The following is a 13661-nucleotide window of genomic DNA, read 5'->3' as shown; positions in this document are numbered from 1 at the left end:
TTTTCCAGCAACACGGCCTTTATTTTTAATTCTTGGAATCAATATTATCTGGTGCTGATGGGTTTGACTTTGGAGCCGTGAAAGCATGATCCTTTCCCTGTGATTTGTGCTCTCCGCTTTGATAGGAAAGCTGCCAGAAAGTTCTTTTTCTTGCACTTGCGTTCCCACTGATGGAGTCCTTTTGGCTGTTTTCCCTCCCAAGTGCAATTGTTCATAAGTGAATGATTGTTATTGTTAACAGTTCTGTAGGCCATCGGACCGACACTGACTTCTTCTCCTTTTTCAGCAAGCACAGTAATTTGGCGCCAGAGAGAAAGACAGAGAAATCCTAGGATTAGTTTAATGAAGACGACATTGTCGTGATCTTAGTTGGACATAAACAGTAGGGAGTCCCTTCTGTAGGCAGGAAAGTGGGTACAGATAAAGAACTAAGGCACCGAGGTGGACGTGATGATTTGGAAAAGATAAAAAAAAAGAACAGCTCTTGTGATTCAGAGTGTCTGGGCATAAAACTATCCTCGGGATGAGCTGGTGAGATCTTAATTGAAGACTTAGTGAGCTGAACTTGACTAGATGCTTGCGAGATGGTGTAATTTGATGCAGCTGCGCAATCCATATACAGGTGCTAAAACAACAGGGATTATGTTAGTCTACAACTTAGATATTTTGCCAGAAAGTACACAGCTGGGAATGGGTATATAGATATATATTTTGGAAATTAGAAACTTGCTAATTACAGTGGAGCTCCATCTAGATGAGAACCTGCCTGGCAGGTGTGATGCTATAACCCAGGCTTTATGTGGGGCTTGCCCGGGTTGCATGCAGCAGATAGGATGCACCCGAATGGCTTGAGGATTGTCTTCCCACAGAGTGAAGCAAAAAGTGTTTCTTCCCCCAGTATCTGAGTGGTTGGGCATGTGTTAAAATTCAAATGGGCAGAGGCTAAGTGCTGCTTCCCAGATGACACTGGAACTTGAAGCAAAGGCAGAGCCAGTTTCTCAGATGGTGTAAATCAGTAAGCTCTGGTGGCTACACCAGTTTACATCAGCTAATGATCTGATCCACAACAGTTTGTTCATGGAAAAAAGAATCATTTTGGTTTGTCTGATGATTTCCCCCGCAAAGAAATGAAATGCTACAAGAGATTTTGCACGTGGAAAGAAAACTCATGGCGAGCACAGGAAAAGCTGTAAAGTTTTTTTGTATCTGCTTATTTTATACCATTTAGGATTTTTTATTTTAACAAACTCCCTGATCAAATAGTAGTCATTGCAACGTAGAGAAGTGTCTTTAGGTTTTTAATGTAAAACCCAGAAGGTGTTAGCAGTGACAAACCATGCTTCTGGTTTGAGGGCTATGCTGGGTGATTAACCATAGGAACACCTTACCGAGAGACATGGTGGAGTCTCTGTCACCTGAAGTCTTTAAATCAAAAGGGGATGCTTGCTGAAAGATATGCTCCAGCTCAGCCAGAAATTCTGGGCTTGATGCAGAAATTAGTGGGTGAGGTTCTCTAGCTTTTGTTACACAGGAGACCAGATTGGATGATCGTAACAGTCCCCTCTGTTACGATCATCTATGAATCCTCTGCAGGGGGCCTGGTGCTGCATTTGGCTTTTTCTGAGGTGCATTTGGAACATTTATTTTTTTATTTCTAATATGCAGCCCTCCCAGTTTTAATTATTTGAAGTTAGACAGGGGTACATCAGCCAGAAAATCTGTTAATAAAATTAGAGTAATATGTGCAATAGAAAATGCCTCCTAAATTATATATGGGGCTATTTTTTTCTCTGTTACAGCTGTGCAACCCTATAATAATAATACCAAGGAGCCCTTCCACCCAAGATCTCAAAGTGCTTTACAAAGGTGTGTAAGTAGAACTATCTTCACGTCTCAGATGGGGAAACTGAGGCACACCGTGATTTGTATTGACTTGTCCAAAGCTACACAAGAGATCAATAGCGGAGCTAGGACTAGAACACAAATCTCCTGCTTTTCAGCTGTGTGCAGTAGCCACTGAACTGTGCTGCCTCTCCAGATTGAGAGGAGAGTCTGGCCCATAAAGCTGGTTTGACTCTGTGTTGTAATCTACTTCATTTCCATACTATCATTGTTGCTTTATTGTCATCATTTATCAGCCCATTGTGTAACTCTCCTTACATGTAAGAAATAAAGAAGAATGTACTTGGTTTTCAAATGCAGTTGGTTTTATTTCTTGCTCTTCGAGACGCCCTCTAAGAGACTGAGAAGCAGCCGCATGTTCCTGCTTACCTCTGTGCAGCACCTTCCTCCTCAAAGTGCTCCAAAATGCTCAACGAACTGTGGCCCCGATCCTGCACACTCCCAGGAAGAGCTCCCCACAGGGAGGGCTCATCAGACTGGGTCTGTAAGGCCCAAATCCTACAGTCTATATGCAAAACATCCCATTGACTTCCCAAGAAGTTACATATCAGGATCAGGCCTTCTACTGGAGATACAGCTCACACCACCACTGAGGGTTTAGCAGTCCATGGTAACGACGCACAGTGCTGTAGGACAGAAAGAGAAGGAAGACACCATATCCCATTGAAACTGCGGGGGTGGGGGATTTGCGGGCACGGTGACAGTATAGGAGGATTATTATTACTGTTAGTAGATTCTTCAGGACTCTAGCATGGGCAGACAGAGAAGCAAAGAATTTGCCTTTAGCAGGGGATCAGGAATCTGCCCCACCCACCTGCTGCCAGGAGTTAAACTTCTAAAGCTCATGCCACTTGGTGCACATTTAGTCAATTCCTCCTACCTGGAATTCCTGCTGGACTTAAATACCCGCCAGGCCTCCCCATTCTGCTCTTGGAGAGCCACCAACTGCTGACCAATAGTCCAGCGGGAGTGACAGAGTTCTTCCCAGAACAGAGTAGAAACCGCCTATGTTACCCTGTTGGATGGACAGTCCAGTCCCTGGCAAAGGAAGAGGGAGATCAAAGCATTTGGCATGGGAGAAAAGCAGGGGGTGATACAGTATAAATAGCCAGAGGTGGATTGAGGAGCCTGTCCAGTCTGCCTGGCTCTGGCCAATGCTTCGTGTCCCACCTACATGGAATTCATATTAAAAACAATCCATTGTTATTCCATGACACCTCTTACCCGAGAGCAGGTCAGCCTGCACGGCCTCCTTCAACTCTCCCAACTGGCCAAAATAAACAAGGTTAAAGAGGGGGCTAGTGATGAGCTGGAGCCCCCCCCCCATCCCCTTTCTGACAGCAGATTGAAAGGAAGGTTGGGGTGATTTCCCTGCCTCTGATGGCGTTCCCCCCCCTTGTCTGGGTGTTGCTCAATCAGCCCTGCTAGGATAGGGCTCCCAAAAACATGTGTGACAATCAAACCCTTTGCCTTTGGAGTGCCCCAGGTTGCACCAAGCATCGGGACCCTTCCGTTTCTTTGGCTGAGATGAATTCAGGGCCCACAAGCACACAGTGGGTCCACGCGGGTCGGGCCCATTTTTAAGCTGGAGCGTGTGTTCCTCACTGCAGCATCTACGGGGAAGCAGGGCTGGCCATTCTGAGCCGACAGGTGGCTTCTAGCAGCTGAGCTCATCCCTCGACCAACCCCCACTGGGAAGGAATCAAACCTGAGACCAGTCTTTAGATTGAAAACTATTTCCTCACCTTATGTGTTTTTTTGTTGTTGGGTTTTTTTTTGATAAAAGCCTTGAGCAAACTGCAGGGCCGGGCCACAGAAAATGCTTTCAAATTACACTGCAACTGCTGAAGGCCAAAGACACCAGCAATTTGTTGGGCGGACATGGCACGCGCTGGGTTTGATTTCTCCCATTAGTGCTAGATGGGAAATGGGGAGCCGAGCTTCCAAAGGCCCTCCGAAAGTGCAGCTGCAAAGTCTGCAGACAGGTCTGTTTGCACACGCATGACACCCACATTTACATGTGCTCCAAGGGCAAGTGACCAGCCGCCAACCAAAAGGGAGAATTTTTCCCATACGCAAATCGGGCAGCTGGCAGAGGTGGGTGTGATCACCAAACTGCTTGGAGAACATGGTCCTAATGCCTAGCCAGGGCTAATCCTGGCTTATACAATGCTCCGGGCCACAGGCTCCCAAACGGTGTTGTGCCACCCATAGGTGGTCTGCAGAGAGATGGCTGGTCACAGCGCTGACCGTTCCTTCTCATTTCCCTCTGTTTCTCCAGGCAGTCAGGCTCTTCATTGCCAAGAAGGTCCTGGCCACCCATAAAAGCAGCTGGGAACAAGGAAGAGCCAGTATAGCAGCTACAGGCCATTGGAATCAAGGGGAGTATTTCCATTGTCTTCAAGTGACTTTGGTTCAGCTCCACGCTCAGAAGAGGAATGGAAACAGGAAAGATTTAGGGGAACCTACTTGCCAATGGGAATGGAGCTGCCAGTCACCAGCTGGAGAAACATCCTGGGGAGAAGGGAACAAAGTGTCCGGAAACCTGCACAGAGGAAGAAGAGGAGAGGGGACCAAGCACCGCGGTGGGGGTGGAGGAGACACAGATGGGAAGGAGTGGGGAAATAAAGAGCAAAAGTAGACAGTGTGATTCACTCTCTCCTAAATGGACAAAACACAGTCCCTTGCCCAGGTTCCCAAACTCTGGCGCTTCGCAGAGAGCTGGCTTTAATTGCATTAAGGACAATGTCAATTACAGGAAAACTTTCCCATGTGAACAAGGGCTGGAGGGGTGATGCTCAGTGGTGAGTGGGAAGCTGCGTGAACCAGGCAATGCAGAATGGGAGGCAGGAGGTGCCCATTATACTCACTGCTGAGATGTGGTCCTTACTGTGAAAATGTTTGAGAAGTGTGTGTGGGGGGGGGCGGGGGGTGGGTGTTGGTGTTTCTAGTCCCATAGATGCCCTGTGGATGGGATTCATCTAGGGATTGTGTCTTGGCTAGAACACAGGTTTCGTCCCACTTGATCTGTGGAGGCGGGGAATTTAATATAGGCCTTGCATTTGAGGCTCCCATCTAAAACAATCAAGAGGAGGAAAAATGGCACTTTATCAAAATGAACTGGATCCCACTTGCTGCTTTGATGACCTGCCTCCGTGCTCCAGCCTAACGTCCCTTCACAAGCAAAACTTCCAGCAACTTCAAAGGGAGACTTTTCTGCATAAGAGTGGCAAGTTCAGGCATTTGACCAGCAAAGAGATGGGCTGGGTTTTGTTTTTCCTGCTGCTGTCAATATTTCCAACCCATCTGGCTTATAGAACTCAAACAGAATCCTCTGCCATTCAGACTTCATCCCTCAGATGTTATCTGGCAGACCACGGCAGTTTTAAATGGTGATGTATGCAACAGCAACACCGCCAGGCTTTCAGCGGCACTACAGGGCACTAGGTAAGATGTAAAACTGGGGCCTGGGTCACTTTTGATCATTAAGTTAGTAAAGATCTCATAAAACCTTTTGCAAAATATGGGGAATGACCTGTAAGACTCTGGCCAAATTCGGACAATTTAAATTATGCTCCACAGCTTCAGTTCAATCTGGGATTCTTCTTCATATCCTCCTCTAAATTGTTTGTAGTGTTGCTATGAGTTGTTAAACAGCTGCCACATTCCACCTCAGAGGTGGCTGCACTTCAGTGATGGGAGCACCTTTGTAATACAGGTAATCACCTGGTTTTCACTTTGGGTTTGCTGTTGCTGGGATGCACTGATGCACTGGAGGGTAGTTCAGTCTCATGTAGGGGGACCAGACAGCAAGTGTGAAAAATCAGGACAGGGGTGGGGGGTAATAGGCGCCTATAGAAGAAAAAGCCCCAAATATCGGGACTGTCCGTATAAAATAGGGACATCTGGTCACCCTAGTCTCATGGCCTGTTCATTCTTTGATCAGCATAGGAGCCAATTCATGCTGACTGCGGCTCTGGGTTTTGAGCTGCAGCCACCTGTCTGCTGGTAACTGACCTGAGCCCCACAAAACACTTCCCATGGAGCCACTGACACCCATCAGATGGGAACAGCATCATTACAGACCTGGGCTGGATTTAAAATTAGAACCTGGGCTGGAGGCGGCTGTATCCCATCCCCAGTCCCATGGCTTCTATTTACAGTCATAGGGGAACTATGCACGGGCCCCAGCAGGGCTTACTAACTTGCTCCTTTTAAACAGTCCCACAGGAGTTCAGACGCCAGGTGCTGCCTGGGCTGAGGTATCAAGCGTTGCTTGTTCGTTTATTTTTTTTTGGTACATTTTGTCTCATTCCTACAGACCTCACGGCGGGCACAGACCTGTAGCTGGAAAGCCCCGCAGGGTGAATATGTACATTCCCTGAAATGCCTTTGAAAATGCCCTGTATCGGGTGTCACTCGAACCCTGCTGCAGCCAAAAGCAACAAGGAACCTTCCTGGAAGGCCGGGGAGCGGATGTGCTGAACTTGAATGCCTTTGCCACCCTCTGGTGGCGGATGGGTTTATTGCCGTGGGAGCCTCGCCTGAGCGGAGTTCTGCAAGGGCCTGTCCATCGCTCAGCGAGGTGGCAGAAGAAAAAACAGACACACAGGGCCAGATACTCAGGTGGTGTATATTGATTTCAATGGGGATTTATACTGCCTGAGGAGCAGGCCCATTGCTTCTTAATTTTAGACAAACCCAGGCCCTACGGTTTAGATGTGTGGGCGATACACGACCCGTCTTTCCTTTGTAAAAAGCTCCGAGGACAATTTCCATGGCTAGCTGCCATCTGCTATTTTTTGATGACAGGAAACATTTACGGCCTCTATGAACTGGAGCTAAAGCACTGACAGTGAGCTATCCAGCCACCTCTGTCCCCCCCGAGATGAGAAGAGTGTTTACATTACACTTTCCTTTCCTATTACATTCAGAAAATTTGTTAGGGCCCACTACAATTAAACCTCGTTAGATGGGGGTCACTTAAAACGTGTGGCGAAGAGCAGTGGTTTTGCTTGATGGTTCGCACGCGTGGCTGCGGTCACAGATAGAGGTGACTGTTCCCAAACTTTCATACGTCATTCCACTGTAAATGGCCAACATCTCCCTCTCCCTTTCTCCTCTGCCACCAGTGACTCGTGTGGATGATGCTTAAGTGAAAAGCATTCGATTACATGAATGAATAGTAAAAATGAGTCAGGACTCAATGGCTTGGCAAATTGAGAAACGTTTATCTCTAGGTCATTAGTGTGGATCCAGCCAGGATGGAGTCTCTGCCAGCTAGTTGGTAGCCTCAGTTCACTTCCTGATGGAGAAGCATCCATAGATGTGACACTCACTGGCCTCCTCATTGACCTTCTCAGCAGAGATGCCAAAGAACTGAGAGGGTGGGTAAGGAAAGTTGGCAAGGGTTGTTGAGCCTGGGGGTGTGGGAAGCTTGTACTGACACTGGCCCAGATGTTCCCATTCTGTCGATAAGCAGAAGTTTTCATTCGCTAGCTGGCAGTCTGCCCAAGGGCACTTCTATGATCTCATTGACATCACTGGCAAAACTCCCATCGGCTGGCCCTTAGAGAACAAAGCAGGCTTGTTTTCTAAGGCGAAACCAACATCTAAGCTCCCAATGAAAGGTTTTGCTCAGTTCTTGACAGGTGTTTGTCTGAGGTGTCGTTTGAGTGGCCATTCTGTTCGTCTTCCCCTCATGAGTCTCATACCACAGGCAGGGGCAGCGTCACTTGGCTCTTCTGTGAAGAGATCAGGAACCTTTCTCTTGGTACAGGACCAAAACTGAATTTCCTGATCCTTGATAGGTTTCTAAACCTCAAACATTCCATGCAAGGTGTGAAGGGCACTCAGACATTTATTTGTACCTTGGTAGTGTCTAGTGGCCCCAATCACAGATCAGGGCCCTGTTATGCTAGGTACTGTACGCAGACCCAAGGAAAAGACTATTCCTATCCCCAAAGCATTTAGAGTCGAAATAAACACGTGTCTTGCCTTTGGAGTCTCCTGCCAAAAGGATCACCAGAGTGAGGGGAGATGCTTTTTCTCCTTTACCTGCAGAGATTTCTGAAAACACCCCTGCAAGCTGGGAATGGGCCTGAGTCACACAGTTCCCTAAAACTCCCGGGGGTCCCAATCCTTGCTTTTCTTTAAGTCCCATTTCTAGTGCAAATGCTTAAAGCACACGGCGTGCAGTAAGCCTGTGGAATTCAATGCCACAAGAGACCATCAGAAATACAACACAAAAGCCAGATTTTTTAAAAAGGGATTGATAATTGAAGAGCTATAAGAATGATTAAAGGACTGGAAAACTTGCCTGACAGTGACAGACTCAAAGAGCTCAATCCATTTAGTTTAACAAGGAGAAGGTTAAGGGGTGACTTGATTACAGACTGTAAGTATCTGCCTGGGGAACCAATATTTGCTCATCAGTCTAGCAGAGAAAGATCTAACATGATCCAATGGCTGGAAGTTGAAGCCAGACAAATTCAGACAGGAAATAAGGTGCACAGGTGTAACAGTGAGGGTAATTAACCACGGGAGCAATTTACCAAGGGTCATGATTGTCATCAGACGTCACCGGTGTGGTGCTCTGCTCTGTTCAATGTTGATAACAGTCGGCTGCGTGCGTGTGTTCCGTGTGCGGCCCCGGCTCTGCAGATCGCTGACACAGCAGACCCCGAGAGAACCCCCAGTGACCACAGACTCTGATAAGGTACGAAGGCACCCGGCCAGGTTTATTGCCAAACAAAACACAGTCTCTAGGTCCCCGGATCAGATGTCTACAGTTCTGCTGGTAGATATGTGCTCCCTGACAATGGACCGTCTCAGTCAGTGGCGGGATTCACCGCTGCCTCCTAGGCCAGACAAGGTAACTCCTCACATGTGAATTCTTACATACAAACAAGTTACACCTCACTCCTGACGTATTGAGGAACAACCCCTCTACGTAGTAAGGTGCTGCCTATCAACTTGTACATGTTGGTTCGATCAAAACAACTCTAGCCATCATAGTACCTTCCTGCCTGTCTTTAGGATGGGTCTGCCTGTTCCTTGTTATCTGTGTGGAATGTGCGAGTATCGGAGTATTCTGGTACCATCCTGGCACATGTTTGTACCTCTACTGTCCAGTACCTTTTAGGTCTGAATATTTTTGCAGCATCAGCCTTTTCCTTGCCAGCTTCTGTGAGCAGGGCCTGCCTCTGGCTCACAGGTTAACTTTGCTTCATGTTAACAAAGTCTTGACCGTTACTTTAGTTCAGGCCTTAGGCCTCATACCGGGCCTCTGATAGAAGGGTAGATGCATTCTCCATCACTGGCAATTTTTAAATCAAGATTGGATGGTTTTCTGAAAGATCTGCTAAAGGAATCGTTTTGGGGCAGTTCTCTGGCCTGTGCTCTGCAGGAGGGCAGACTAGATGATCCCAATGGTCCCTCCTGACCTTGGAATCTCTGAATCTGTGAATTCTGTAGCCGGTAATGAAGGATAGTGTCAATTGCTAAAAAAAAAGGATGATCAACGCTTATGCTTCAGGCATTGATCTCCTCCAGAATGCTATTCCCCCCATCAAGGGGCTAGGACCATTATGCCTTAATCTGACTTTCCTTTGAAATGTCAGGTATTCAGTTCTGCAAGAAGCTAAATATTAGCCTTGGTGCACCAATGGTTTACTAGTATGGCAACCCCCCTGTTCCTCACTATGTACCAAACACATTTCTTAATTGGATTAGTTTGTGGTTAAACTGTAATGTTAATCTGGGTTACGCCAAGAAGGCAGGGCATTATGGGCGGGACACAGGAATCCGTCTGTGAGTCATAAATCCAAGATCCTCATCTCTATGCTGGCACGTAGCCATCTGACAATTATACAACTCATTCCATTTTTAGTTGTCAAAAGCGAAAGCAAATTGGCTAGAGCAGGGACAGGGCTCTGCAGACCCAATCTCTGTGTTAGCCCCTCCTTAGAGACTGAGCAATTCAGCAGGTCATTAAGTACCCACTAAAGATACCACAGTCTTGAATATTTGTGTGTGGGAGTTTCTTTATTGTTTATTAAAAAGATTGCAGAGGACTCGGGTATCTGAAAAGCATAGCTCCGGTTAGAGAACAAGCCTGCTATAAGGAATCTTGTGCATTCCTACCAAGCGATTCTAAAATGTGGGAAAACTGCTGTTTTTGTGGCATATTTTCTGTACCAAGCACATCCCAAAATGTTATGTGAACCACAGTGTATGTGTGCGCGAGAGAGAGAACTTGGATGCGTGAGCTTATGGAAATCCTCAGTAGTTTGTGCTTATTGCGAGTAAAAGGCCAATATTTAAATAGTGAAAACATAGACCTGAAGTTTCCAAAGTGACTAGTGGCTAAATTCTGAGGGGCCGAACTGGGGACACCTTAAAGAAGACTGATGTTGAGGGGGGGTGCTCAGCACTTCCTGAAAATCAGATGCCTTTGATGTGTGCCAAAATGGACACCCCAAAGATGAGCCACCCTACAACCACTAATCACGTTTTGGAAAGTCAGGCCACAGCTTTTCCTTGCTGTTCACCTTGCATGTCTCGTTAAAGGATTATACAGGGATTTGGGCTCAATGGTGAAAACAGTGGTATAAATGCCTGTAGAGATTCAGGGTTGGATAATTCCATTAAATGCAATTTTGTAATTACATCACAGTAGTAGGAGTGCCGGCAGATAGCTGGCGCTAGCATTTTGGTTTCCCAATACATGTCACAGTCAGGCCTGGCAAGAGCAATGTGAGACGTTGGTACATCATGTTCACTGCCACGCCCCTTTCACTTTATTTACACAGATGTTACAGATTGGGGCGGGGGGGAGGCCCTATGAACTCAGGGGCCTGGTACACTTATCTCCCCTTCCCCTGTTTTGTCAGCCCCAGTTACAATGATACTAATTGTTACTGAAATGAATCCAAGCCCCATGCTCACTCAACACAGAATGACGCTATGTGTCTGTTACAATAGAGAATGTTTAGGTTCCTTTTGGGTGAGATGGCTTCTTTTTAAATGGGACGGGAACATAGGAAATTAGGGTAGAAAGAACCATAGATCCATCCCCAGGCTGGCAGACTCAAACTGTCTATTGGCTGGGGCACCCAGGAATACTTTTACATTCCAAGTATGTAGTAATAAATAAATAAATAAAATAAAAACCTTCCCTCCTTGATGACATGCATGCTGTGCACTGGTTTTCCATCTGGCTACCTCATCCACCTCAGTGACGGCTGCATTTCAGGGCTTGGTGAAGTGTAAACAGGGCCTGATCATGCATAAACTGACTACCACATCTAAGCAAAGGGGCTGCTCAAAGCAATTAATTGCTACACTCAGTTGTGTTTGCAGGATTGGGCCTGTAATTTGTTAAAGCACCTCAGGCTGAAAGATGCTATGTAAAGGTAAGATGGAGGGTAGGATTTTCAAAGGTGCCTAAGGAAGTTACAGTTAGGTGCCCAATTCCCATTAAAAAAACAACAGGAATTAGGAACCTAACTAGGTGCTTTTCAAAATCTCACCCCTCAGGCTTAGATTTGGGGATACCCACCCCCTTTCACAATAATAAATAGTCACAGTGTTAACGAACCATTTGGCCGACGGCAGCTGCCTTAACACAACTGGCTTCTCTATTCTTTTTTTCTAATGGACAAATCATTCCACTGCCACAGGTAATTCAATGAGTGAGTTGCGATGTCCCTTTCCACAGGCCGCAGCTGAATATTTGGAGAAACTAATGTGCTCTTTCATGGGGTGGGGGGGGTGTGCAAAAAAAAAAAAGGGAATATAATTAGCTTGGGGGTTTGGCTGCAGACATATTTTTAATGAACAGCAGATTCCCCACGACCTAGCCATACTTTTTGGAAATTTTCACACGCTGGTTGCCCCCCCTTTGGGATTTCTAAGGAGGAAGCTGGAGTCACTCAAATGGAGGAGCTGCAGAATACGGTCCCCTAAAGAGGTGTTCTCTCGGACCAGAGGACCTCCACTCTGCTCCAAAGCATTGGTGGAGCAGTAGGACCAAAGCTATTCCAACGCATGGGATAGCTTTAGTCGTATGCTACATGGCTTCAGAGAAAGAATTACATTTCTATGACCGGTAAAAAGCTTTGTAGGTGCCAAGCGCCCCAGAAGCATCTAGCCTTGATACAGTCCCAATCAGCACCTCTTAAAAAAGATTTCTGACGGCAGCAAATGGCTCTCTCTGCTTTCTTATTAGCATAGGCATTGGAGAAGCCTGCTGGTCCATGACAAATTGTACTAACAGCAGGGGAGCACAGAGCACGGTGATTAGACCGGAAAAAAAAAATCAACCCAGCTCTGTTGAAATATAAAGGGAAAGCGCAACCCTGGTTTGTCCAGTGACCTCGCTGCTTCCTGTACCTGTCTGTTTCCAGCTACAAAGCACAAGACACATTTCTCCGCAGCTACCAAAATCTCTCTTTTACCAGCTCTTGCTCAGTTTAGCCCCAAAGTCTGTTTTTTTTTGGGGGGGGGGGTGCTAAATTCCAGCATTCTTTGGTTTCCCTCTATTCCAACTATTAATGTAAAGCCAGTGTCCCTCGTGTCCCTATCCCACAGGTTATCCCTGCAAGGAGCCAGAGCAACCTGCAGAAGAGAAGCAGGTGTAGGGCCGCAAATGGGCTCGGCCCCAAACTTTGGCCAGCATTTTCAACCCTGGGTGCCTAATCTGTTATGGTCCCAGATCCATAGTTAGGCACATCCTTATCGCGGCTTGAGTTTTATTTCAATGGGAACTGTAGGTGCTCCCTCCCCTCCCCTTCCTTAGCCGTTTCACCGGCGTCGAAGGGGCGGCTCGCAGGACGAGGGCCTAGTTGAAGGCAAGGGGGTTGCTCGATCTGGCCCAGCATTCCCGGGGAAGGGCAAATCGCTCTCCGCAGGAAATGTCAGGTACTCTATGAAGCGCGACGCTTATTTACTAGGAGCTTCACTGCCAGGTTTCCAAGCAGGGCATCCCATAAACCGTGGCCTGCCTTTGGGGTGGCTGGAATTCCCCGTCCACACAGCCAGCGCCCTCCAAACGTTTCGTGACCCAGAGGTTGGTCTTTGCCCAGTGCCATCCGCCCAGAAACCAGCCCCCGGCTCTGTTTGCAGGCAGGGGACGAGCGAGCTTGGCCGTTCCGTTCCCCGAGCTGGGGGGCCGCCGGCTCGGGAGCCCGGGGAGCCCGCTCTGGAACGCGGCGCGGGGCCGCCTGGACCCCGGCGGGCGCGGGGCCGCTCCCGCGCCTGCGAAAGGCCGGGGCCAGGCTCCGCCTCACCGTGTCCCTTTAACTCAGCCGCGGGGGGAGGAGGCAGCCCGGAGGAGGCTGGGAAGCGGCTTCACTCCCCCTCCCCAGCAGGAGCAACGGGCAGAAGGCTGGTGGCTTGCAGCCGCGGAAGGAGGTTGCTACCGACAGCCCCCCAGCTCCAGGCCGGCGGCGTGCTGCGCTCGCCCCTCTGGGGCACGGCCGGCCCCCGCGGGGATGCGGGCCGGGCTGGGCACCGCGTGCATTTCTCCCGTTGGGCAGCTAGAGAGCGGTGCAGGGAATGAAATCCCCGGTGCAATAGCCAGGAGCCGAGCTCTCCCTTCCTGTTGGCAGCCGCGCCGGACCGGGGCTTGGGAAACCCGGTGAGTGGGTGACGGGCAGCTCCGACCCGGGCTGGACCTGCCCCCGCCCCCCCCTGCCCCCGCCCCTGGACTGCCCACCCCCCCACCCCGTGTTCCCCTCCCCCCCCACCTCTCTCCC

The sequence above is a fragment of the Eretmochelys imbricata genome, chromosome 18 (assembly GCF_965152235.1).
Source record: "Eretmochelys imbricata isolate rEreImb1 chromosome 18, rEreImb1.hap1, whole genome shotgun sequence".
In the NCBI taxonomy this organism is placed as follows: Eukaryota; Metazoa; Chordata; order Testudines; family Cheloniidae; genus Eretmochelys; species Eretmochelys imbricata.
Note: the sequence above shows the minus strand (reverse complement) of the source record.